This window comes from Marmota marmota, unplaced genomic scaffold (genome assembly GCF_001458135.2).
Source record: "Marmota marmota marmota unplaced genomic scaffold, marMar, whole genome shotgun sequence".
Classification (NCBI taxonomy): Eukaryota; Metazoa; Chordata; class Mammalia; order Rodentia; family Sciuridae; genus Marmota; species Marmota marmota.
The window spans coordinates 52,062,104-52,069,648 of record NW_025999990.1 but is presented as its reverse complement, the minus strand read 5'-3'; positions in this window follow the sequence as shown (position 1 = coordinate 52,069,648).

The following is a 7,545-nucleotide window of genomic DNA, read 5'->3' as shown; positions in this document are numbered from 1 at the left end:
GGAGATATAGAGATATATATATATATATATATATATATATATATATATCTCCATATATATTCAGGTGTCCAATAAGGATCTTGATATATATATATACATATATACCATGGATAAGGGGGACTACTGTACCCGTTGGATTTTGAAGTCTTAGTTTTATTTATATATATATATATATATATATATATATACACACACACACACACACACACACACAAACACAGACACACACAATTTTTATATCAAGTATAGATTGAAAGGGTAATATTTTTAATATATTGGGTTAAATAAATTACTATTATTAAAGTGAACTTTACCTGTTTCTTTTTATTTTTAACATGTGACTAAATCAAATACATTTAAATTAAATGTATTACTATTTGAAAACACTGCTTTAAATATGCACAACAATAGAATAATCACATGTCCAGGAGAAGAGTAACAGAGGAAAAAAAATAAGGGTATTGAATTTTCTCTCTCCTCTAGATCCTGAGGGTTGGGGAAAGAGAAATATACCTTGGAATTTTAGAGCTGGCAAGGTCATTATAAGTGATAAAGTCTGGCAATTCTCAAACTAGTGAACCTATGAGCCTCTGAAAACAATTTATAGATGGGGAGGAGTCCTCAAATCCCAAGCTAAGAAGTAATGATAATTTCCAACAATTAATTTTGTAGATTAGGAAACCAAGACTCAGGTATACTAGTTTATGTGGCTCATGGACCCCAGCTAGAAGTTAGTTTATCTACTATTTTTCAAATTGATGTTCCCTCTTTTAAAACACACCCTCTGCTTACCAGAAGTCTTTTCTTAGCCACAGAGTCTATAGCCTCCACCTAATTGAATGAGCTAACTGGGAGATCCTTCCAAACAGTACATTATGGTAAACTTCTTTATAGAGTTTCATTCTATAGCAACACTGTGTTTCCTTAAAAAGATGGAATGTTCTAGAATGTACCTATTACCTGCCCAGACTTCCTGAAGGTCTTTTCTTTCACTCCACTTTTTCTCTTGCTTGGCATAGATAAAACCCATTAATAGATATCTGGTAGCCTCAGTCATGGTGTTTCTTAAGCCTAAGAAAATCCAATCTTGTCCTCAAGTTCCTGGACTTTGGAGCAACTGGGAAATTGACTTCAATAGTTAAATATACAGATTCTCCACTTTTTCTCTATCTTTGTCTATTCTGAATGCATTAGGATCATGGAATATAAATATTAGAACTCAGAAATCTTTCAAGTAACCTATATGACTCACCAGCACATTCTCCATGTGCTATTGAATGAAAAATGAGAATTCAGAATCTTTGAGATTACTTTACAAAAGAAAGATATTATGAGGAAGCAGTCTAAAGAATTGACTCATGCTAATAAGTCAGTGTTTATATTCATTTGGTGATGTTTATCAGCTATTAAGTCTTCTGGTTATTAAGTCTAACAATTTAAAATTATTTTATTGTGTAACCAAAGAACGCAGTAGTTCCTCTACCTGTTTCCTGTTTTATGACAAAATGGAAAGATCATCTTGTTCTTATTGCATTTCTCCTTTACTCACTACCAAAAAAATATAGTGAGTACAGGTTATATATGCAGATAAATAAAATATATCCAGAACCTCTTTAGTACAACACTAATAATTCCATAGACACATCTGTGGCAAAAGTATACAAGATATTTTCTTTTCTTACCTGAGTTACTTTTCTAACACACTGGATAATTGCTTCTTCTTGTGAATATTTAAAAGACTGATACCAAAAACTCCTTGATGTTTCCAAATAAAGGAAGAAAGGTAGGTTTCACTGAGTGGTAGTTCATATCTATACATGCCAAAATAATATTGAACAAAATAAGATTCAGCAATTATTACAATTCATTTCTTTGTCATTACATTTTTCAAAATTATTACTCCAGTCATCTCATCTCATTTTTTGGAGATAGCTATATAAGCTTGTCTTTTAATTTCCAGTTTTTCCCCATTATATCTTTACTTTCTCTTAAAATAGGTTACTGACTGATTATAGATTCAGTTACTACATTATTAAACCTGGACCAGTGTCATGTTTAAATAGAAAACCATAATTAATTATTTCTACTCATTATTTTTCTATTAACTATTTATGGAATATCCAGTAATAATCTGACTCCTACTGGCCCTGAATTCCTTCAAAAATAATGATTTTAATTTACCTCTTTCAGGTAGCTGTCTGAAATCAGTGATTGTATGCACAGAAAACTTGGAAAATGTCTATTTTGATACATTGTATGTTGTAATCAGATGGGTCTGAATTTACATCCAGACTTTTTGTTAGGCATTGTGATTTGGAGTAAGATGCTCAACTTTAGCCTAGTTTTATCCTAATGTATAATGGAGATAAAACACCCAATTTGCAGTCTGACTGTGAAAATAAGGTGAAACAATAGCTACCAGGCCTGCAGATGATTCCTTTTCAGAAGATATACCTGTAGGGATCAGAAGATGGTGAAATAGAGGAAAGCTGCATTCCAAGTCATCTCAGGGGTTCAAAGTGTGTGAAAGAGGGATTTCACTAAAATTCTATATTATACATTGAGAGTGGCTTAGGGACTCCGAAATTTAGGAACAATAAACAAAGAAGAAAGAATACATTAGAACTGACCTTGCTGCTATATTGGTGCCTAAAGCAGTGGTGATTGTGGTGCCTATTCACAATAGAGGGAGGTAGAACACAGAGAAACAGATTTGGTATGGAAAAAGTGGAAAAACCTGAGTTCAAAAAGCTGCCTGAACTTGGCAGATTCAGAGGCTGCACTGTGCACTGATGTTTGAAAAGTGCACTCTGTATCCCAACTGGCTGTGGAGCACTGAGGCAGGAACCATCTTGGGGTGGTCTTACTGCAGTGGGGGCTATGGGAAATGGGAGATCAGAGCAAGCACTGCCACAATATGCTGACAGGTGCCTACTGGGTGGCCTCGGGTGTATCTGATGGAATGTGAGTGAAACAGGAGCAGAAAGGACTGTACTCAGGAGGATTTGAGTTGAAAGGGTGAAGGGGAGGCCAACTTGCTTTTCCTTTGAGTCTGTTGGCTCACCAGCTGAAGCAGGCTGGGAGCCTGAGCAGATAGGGATGAATATACTTAGCTCCGAAAGGCTGTGCTCATGGACAGCAATGAATAGAAGATTGGCACCTCTGCCCCAGGAATGGAATTCTTAGGAGGCTTCTGAGATCCAGACCCACATCAGAGATCATATAGTCAAGTGTAAAAGTGGGTCGATCTACTCTCTCTAAAACAGATACTACCCAACAAAGTCCCTGAGGCCTGATTTGATTAGACCTAAGCCCCACCTACTGGAACTCCCTCACAGAACCGTAAGCTTTACGATGGAAGTGCCCTGTACCAGTCTGAATGGACAAAATTCCAGCTAACAGTACTCCCTAACCCATCCCACCTCATAGTGGTGACAAGGGAAGCAGAGTCTTATATCAAACAGCATCAATCTTAGGCTGCTCCAATTGGTAGCTCAGAGAGCAACATATAAGCAGGGAGGAATTAATGACCTCCCCCCCCCCAACCCCCTTGCTCTATTTCAAGAAGAAATGGAAAGAAAGACTGTTGAGCATAGATAGTGACCACATTCTAGTCAGCTATTTTGACCACCTTAGTGAAAACATTTCCTTCATTCTTCATTAAACATCTTCATTCTTTTCTCTTTCTTTGTTATGTGTGTGTCTGTAAATTCTTGCTGTGTTGATTGGTTCAGGGACATATATGCCTATACTTATTTATTTTTATCTCATTTACAAAAAGTGTAGTTATTTTTTCCTTGATTTTTTTTTCTTTTAGGGTTTGGGTTTGAGTTTGGGGTTTTTTGTTTGTTTGTTTGTTTTTGAATGTATATTTTGATTTTGTTTTGCATTATTTTCATTTGTTTATTTCTCTTGTTTCTCTTTTCTGCTAACAGTCAAATTCTGTTACTCTCTCTTCTTCTCTTCCATTTCTTTGCTTTTCCTATTTTCCCCTCCTTCCATATAAACATCACTTGCTACATCTCCTCTGCATTCTCCCTATTAACTTTTTGAAATTGTAAACTCTTTTTTACCTTCCTGACACATTTTATTTTTTCCTAATTAACTTTATTTTTACCATTTCCAGAACTAATTAGCTTATAAAACTCCTGATCCCACCATTAATTCTGATGCAATCATTACTGCTGTGTATGATATAGTTGACACCTACTGTTTGCTTTAAAGCCATATCTAGTTCATGAAAATACTCTTTTAAGTGAAGAATGGATCAAAGAAGAAATGAGCATAGAAATCAAGATATTTTTAGAAATAAATGAGAAGAGAGATGCAACATCTCTATGACAGTATGAAAGCAGTTCTAAGAGGAAAATTTATAGCATCAAGTGCCTGCATTAAAAAAGTAGAGATCCCAAATAAATAAACTTAAGCTCCAGCTCAAAGCCTTAGAAAAAGAAGAACAAACTAACTCCCAAACCAGTAGAAGTCAGTAAATAATTAAGATCAGAGCTGAAATCAATGAAATTGAGAATAATAATACAATATACAGGATCAATGCAATAAGGAGTTGGTTCTTTGAGAAGACAAATAAGATTGACAAACACTTAGCCAAACTAATAAAATGAAGGAAGAAAAAGACCCAAATCAACAAGAGCAGAGATGAAAAAGGGGATATCACCAAAGACCCTTCTGAAATTGAGGGTTATCAGAACCTATTTTGAAAATTTATACTTTATTAAGTGGAAAATATGGAAGACATTGACAAATTTCTAGAAATGTATGAACTGCTCAATTTGAATCAGGAAGATATAGAAAACAAAAACAGACTAATACCAAGTAATAAAATTTAAACAGCAATTAAAAGGCTTCCAAAAAAGGAAAACTAAGGACCAGATGGATTCTCAGCTGAGTTCTACCAGACCTTTACAGAACAATACCAGTCTTTCTTAAATTATTCCTTCAAGGAGGGAACACTCCCAAATGCATTCTATGAAGTCAGTGTAATCTGGATAGCAAAACCAGAAAGAACCATCAAAAAAAGAAAACTACAGACTAATATCCCTGATAAACATAGATTCAAAACCCCTTTAAAAAATTAGCAAACCACATTAAAAAACACATCAAAAAGGTAATACACCATGTTGGAGTATAGGAAACATACTGACCAAGTGGGTTTCATTCTAGATATGAAGGATTGCTTCAACACACACACAAGTCAACAAATGTAATTTACCACTTAGACAGAATTAAGGACAAGAATCATATAATCATCTCAATAGAAGCAGTAAAGGCCTTTGATAAAATCCAGCACTCATTCATATTAAAAACTAGGGATGAAAGGAACTTTCCTTTATAAAGTCCATTTCTGATAAATTCAAACCCAAGATCATACTTAATGGAGAAAACCAAAAACCATTTCCTTGAAAATCAGGAACAAGACAAGGCTGCCCATTCTCACCATTCCTACTTAACATAGTCCTTGAAATATTAGCCAGAGTGATTAGGCAAGAAAAGGAAATCAATGGGATACAAATAGGAAAAGAAGAAGTAAAACTATGTCTGTTTGCTGATGACATGATTGTGTATCTAGAAGACCCTCCAAAAAACTCCACCAGAAGACTTATAGAGCTTATATTTGAGATCAGAAAATTATCAGGATAGAATAGCAACACCCTTAGATCAATAGCTTTCCTATACTCCAACAGTGATTCAGTCGAGGAAGAAATCAGGAAAACCATCCCATTTGCAATAACCTCAAAAGCAAACAAACAAACAAACAAACAAGAAACCTTGGGAATTAATCTAACCAAGGAGGTAAAAGAGCTCTACAGTAAAAATTATAGAACACTGAAGAAATAAATCAAAGAAGACCTTGGAAGATAGAAAAACATCCCATGTTCTTCAATAGGAAGAATTAATATTGTCAAAATGGCCATGCTACCAAAAGCAACTTACAAGATTTAATGCAATTCCCATCAAAATACCAATGACATTTTTCATAGAATTAAAAAAAAAATTCTTGGGGCTGGAGCTGTAGCTCAGTGGTAAAGCGCTTGCCTAGCATGCATGAGGCACTGGGTTTGATCCTCAGCACCACATAAAAATAAACAAATAAAATAAAGGCATTCTGTCCATCTACAACCAAAAAATTTTTTTAAAAAAATTTTGAATTCATTTGTAAGAGTAACGGACCCAAAATAGCTAATACTAATACTAATACTAATAGCTAATACAATTCAATACTAAGCAAGGAAAGTGAAGCAGGAGGCGTGACAATACCTGACCTAGAATTATACTACAGAGTTATAGTAACAAAAACAGTATGATATTGTCATCAAAATAGACATGAAAACCAATTCAACAGGATAGAAAAAATACAGACAAATCCATATGCCAACATCCACCTGATATTTGACAAAGGTGCCAAAAATATATTTTGGAGAAAAGATAGTGTTTTCAACAAATGGTGCTGGGAAAACTGAATAGCTACATGTAGAGAAATGAAACTAGACCCCTATCTCTTATACTGCCCAAAACTCAAATAAAAATACATCAAAGACTTAGGAATTAGACCAGAAATCTTACAACAGCTAGAAAAAACACAAGGGTCCACACTTAATCATAGAGGTCCTGGCACAAACTTCCTTAACAAGACCCCCAAAGGGCAAGAAATAAAACCAAGAATCAATAAGTGGGATGCCATCAAACTAAAAAGCTTCTTCATATCAAAGGAAACAATCAAGAGCATGAAGAGAGAGCCTACAGAATGGGAGAAAATCTTTGCCACCTGCCCTTTAGATGGAGCAATCTTTATATCTCCAAGATATATAAAGAACTCAAAAAACTTAATGCCAAAACAAAACAAAACAAGAAACAACCCAAATAGGCACTTCACAGAAGAAGAAATACAAATGGTCAAAAAATATTTGAAAAAAATGTTCAACATCCCTAGCAACTAGAGAAATGCAAATTAAAACTACCCTAATATTTGTTTCTTTTTTAAAAAAAAATTTGTAGTTGTAGATGGAAAAAGGAATGTCTCTATTTTATTTCTTTGTTTTTTTTACGCAGTGCTGAGGATCAAATCTAGTGCCTCACACATGCTAGGCAAGCACTCTACCACTTAGCTAAAGGCCCAGTTGCCTTATATTCCATCTCACTCCAGTAAGAATGGCAATTATGAAGAATACAAGTAACAATAAATGTTGGTGAGAATGTGGAAAAAGGTACCCTCATACATGGCTGGTGGATCTGCATACTGGTGCAACCACTCTGCAAAACAGTATGGAGATCCCTCCGAAAATTTGGAATGGAACTATCATTTGACCCAGTTATCTACTCCTCAGCATATGCCCAAAGGACTTAAAATCAACATACTAGAGTGACATGGCCACATCAATGTTTGTAGCAGTTCAATTCACAATAGCTAAACTATGGAATCTAGGTGTACTTCATCAGATGAACGGATGAACAAAATGTGATACACACACACACACACACACACACACACACAATGGACTATTACTCAGCCATTAAGAAGAATGAAAT